The sequence below is a fragment of the Myotis lucifugus genome, unplaced genomic scaffold, assembly GCF_000147115.1.
Source record: "Myotis lucifugus unplaced genomic scaffold, Myoluc2.0 scaffold_21, whole genome shotgun sequence".
In the NCBI taxonomy this organism is placed as follows: Eukaryota; Metazoa; Chordata; class Mammalia; order Chiroptera; family Vespertilionidae; genus Myotis; species Myotis lucifugus.
Genome location: NW_005871069.1, coordinates 2,436,135 through 2,440,048, shown reverse-complemented (window position 1 = coordinate 2,440,048; position 3,914 = coordinate 2,436,135). Strand labels below are relative to the sequence as shown.

Sequence of the window (3,914 nt, the reverse complement as noted above, 5' to 3'; positions counted from 1 at the left end):
TCCTCCTGTGTCTCCCACTGCCAGGGCCAAGAAAGAGGCCCACACAGAGTTCAGGTCTGCAAGGAGCTGGTCCTCTGCTTTCAGAACCTTCGGGATCTCCTCTTACAATTGTTCCCTTCCATGACCTTCCTTCCCTACCTCCGGAATCTTCCCGGAGCACCACATGCCTGCCCTCCAGTAGAAGGTTGTCTTTGTGTGACTTTCAGGGCAGCCTTCAGGGCCTGGTGGCCGCACTGCAGCCCTTCCACATTGGGCGCCGGGCCTGAGGCCCGGCGGGAAGGCGGGCGGCTCCCCAGCAAGTCCTGCTGCACCAGGCACACGTGCGCCCGCCCCGGACCGCGCCCTCCAAGCATGGCGGCTCCACACTGTGCTCAGGGCCTGGGAGTTAAGCAGCAGGGTGGTCCTGATGCGCTGGTGGCTGTGGCAGCCAAGCAGAGTTCCGACAGGCTGCGGCTGGGGGCTGGGGGCGCCCCCTGGGTGGCGGCCCCTGCCAGCAGCTGCAGGAGGCTGGCCTCAGATTTGGACTTGAGCAGGTGGGACAGGCGGGGCAGCAGCCTGACAGGGTGGCGGCGGCGGAGGCGGGGCAAGGGCGGGGGTGAAGGGGCCTGTGGTAAATCTAGGGGCCGGGGCGCTGGCTCCACCACAGGGGCTGGGGTCGCAAAGTCTTGCAAGGAGGTGGAGGAGAGGGTGCCGTAGGCGGAGTCCATGGAGCAGGAGCTGCCCTCCCCAGGGGCCAGGGCCAGCAGCTCGCTGGTCAGTGTGACAGATGAGGCGGTGGTACTGAGGGACATCTCGATTGGGAGCTGAAGGGGCTGCCCTCGAACTCGGTAGAGGAGAGTGTCTCCCCGGGCTCCAGCACCACCACGGCCAGGGTCTCCATGGAGCTGTCCGAGGCGCAGTGCTGGGTGTCCAGGCTGTTGCTGCTTTTGCGCAGGATGGTGGGGAAGCTGGCGGCGGAAGTACTACTCTCCCCACCCTCCTCTTCCTCCTCTTCTTCCTCCTCGTCCTCCTGCTCCTCCTCCTTCTCCTCCTCCAGGCTCTGTAGGTGCTGCTGGCTGCCCGCATGCTCCTACGCATGCAGCTGCTGCAACTGGTTCTGCGCATTGTAAATGGAGTCCACCCAGCCCTGGCACAGAGCCTGCCACCTGGCCTGAACGTGTAGGCCCCCACGGCGCTGTGGAACTTGTTCAGGTAGATGAGGAGGAAGGAGCCAGGGTCCCGCAGCTCCCGGCACACGATCATGTCCACCAGCAGTGGTGGCCTGATGACCCTGGTCCCCTCAGCCTTCTTCACTGCCTTGGTCACTAAAAGTAGGTCCGTGAAGAGGAAGCAGTACACATCCATCTTGCTGTCCTTTCCCTCCTTCATCCTCAGGCTGCCCTCCAACATCAGCTGACGCGTCTCCTCTGGGGAGGCACCAGGGATGGGCGGGGTCAGGTCCAGGTGCAGAAATTCCTTCAGGAGCTTGTCCACCTCGTCGTTGCTACCCTCCACCACCTCGTAGGCGTCCATGCAGCTCACCACGGCGGCCAGCTACTGCCGCTCCTGTCGCTGCCGCATGCACGCGTTCACGTGGTGGATGAAGCTCTCCACGGAGCTGATCATGGTGATGATGGCCTCCTTGGCACGTGGCTCGTCCCTCTTCCTCAGCACTGATTTGAGCAGCAGCGGGTACTTGGTGAGCCGCTGGTGGGGCTTGGCGAGCATGTCGCTCAGCTTCAGCCGCTGGCACTGCTGGTGCTTCTCGGCCCACGTCACCTAGGCCCTGAAGAGGTTGTTGTCGCGCAGCAGGCTGTGCATGTACTCCATGCAGCCCTCCTCCTCCATGCAGTACCGGATGTAGGGCTTGAAGAGGGAGCCGAACATCTTGAAGCCTTTGAGGAGGTCCCCGCGTGCGCAGTGCCTTCTCCACCATCGGCGCCATCACGCTGCCCCACAGCCCGGGGTGCAGACGCGTGATCTTGGGGATGTTGCTGAACAGGAGCGGGTCTTGGAGGTGTCGGGACTCCTCCCCAGGGCGACCCTTTACCCAGGAGTCCCCACGCTCCATTCACCCCCTAGGCCAGCGGGGAGCGCCCTCAGTGGGTCCGCTGCTCTGGGCGCTGGGGAGGAGGAGACCGCCGAGGGCAAGGCCCTGAAGCAAGAGGAAGCCGTGGAAGGCAGGCAAGGAGCCCAGGACACATTGCGCGCCGCCACGACCCCGAGTCCGCTGGGGCCTGCACCCAGGAGGGCAAGGCCCTGAAGCAGGAGGAGGCCCTGGAAGGCGGGCGGCTCCCCAGCACATCCTGCTGCACCAGGCGCATGTGCCCCGCCCCCACCCGTGCCCTCCAGGCCTGCGGGGCTCCACGCTGCACTCAGGGCCTGGGCAGCGCTCCAGGAGCAGGGCATGGAGGTGTCCAGACTCCTCCGCTGCTCTGCTGATCTTGGGGCCAGGATGCCTCCCGGCTCTGCGGCTTCAGGGCTGTTTGGCTTTGCTCCACCGCTTGGAGCCTGAGTATGCAAACTAACTGCCATCTTTTAGCTTCTATAATTGAAACATTGTATCTTTTGGAGCTGTTGCTTGAGGAGCTCAGAGCCCCGCAGCCGCAGGTGGGGAACCTTGGCTTCCTCCATCGCTGGGGCAACCAAGCCTCCTGTTCTCAGCTGCCTGGCTGCCGGTGGCCATCTTGGTTGGCAGTTAATTTGCATATCTCGCTGATTAGCCAATGGGAAGGGTAGCGGATGTACGGCTAATTACCATGTTTCTCTATTATTAGATAGGATTCCTTAGAGTCTCAATTCTGGCTATCTTCAAATCTAAGAACAGTGAAATGAAGACTTAAGACCTCAAACACATAATACTATGGCCATAAAGAAAACCTATTTCTAGGGCATGCTATATTGCTAAGCTAGATGTTCTTTAAAGAATATGAGGCCTGGAAGGAACCACTGTATTTTTAAATTACACCAGCTTTCTAGTGAATATTATTATCACCATTTTACAAATGATAAAAAGGAGACTCAGAGGATTAGAGGGTTGACCAGTACAATCTTAAGAATGAGCTGGATTATCCTATGATAATAACCACTCTTAAAATTTCCATGCCTTAACATACATGTGCATGTTCTTGCTCACAGGGTATGTCTAAAACTGGTTATCAGGGAGCTCTGCTCTATGGAATCCTGGGAACCAAGGATGATGGATGCTTTGCCACCTCACAGCTATAGCACTGGAAGCACCCATTTTTTTCTAGTCACAATGGCAGGAGAGGCTAATGATCAGAATGCTTCTGCCTGCACATGTCACAAGTTATTTCCACTCAAGCCCTATCAGCATATGGCTGGCTCCCACTGCAGTGTCTGGGAAGGACAGCTCTCTGTGTATGCAGGGTGGAGTGAGGCTGTGACGCCCGCTAGACCAAGGCGCTGAACAGCAGAGCTAGTCTATGAGATCACATGAGTTTCCTTCCAGTGTTCCTGGTCAGAAGTCAGAGTCAAGGGCTTAAAGTGAAGATCAAGGTCTAATCTAATGACTCTGGATCAATCACTTTATCTACCAGATACTCAGTTTGCTCCTTTGTAGATAAGAAAAATAAAATCTACCTCCAGGATGTTTATGAGGATTTCATGAGATAATGAGGACTAGCACTCATTATATCATTGCTGGTGAGGTTGTAGTTTTAAAGCTGTACAATACCATTGTGCCCTTTACTTTGATATCAGGAGCAGATTGTGTTGAGCAGGTAATCAAAACACCTTACCCTTCACTCTAGACCTCAGACTTGGTGAAAATGACCCTCCAATAACCAACTTTGTTGGAGCTGGCAATTCGTCACTCAGACTGAGAAAAACCTTATCACAGACCCACTAATGAGTCTGGGGTCTTTTTACGAACTTATTATCTTATCCATTAATTCAATAAATATTTATCAATC

The 3,914-nt window shown here is 56.7% G+C and overlaps 1 pseudogene; it reads right to left on the bottom strand.

Annotated features, from left to right (window-relative positions):
- Positions 1 to 371: 371 nt before the first annotated feature.
- On the bottom strand, positions 372 to 2,050 carry LOC102431227 (annotated as a pseudogene).
- Between the last annotated feature and the right edge of the window lie 1,864 nt (positions 2,051 to 3,914).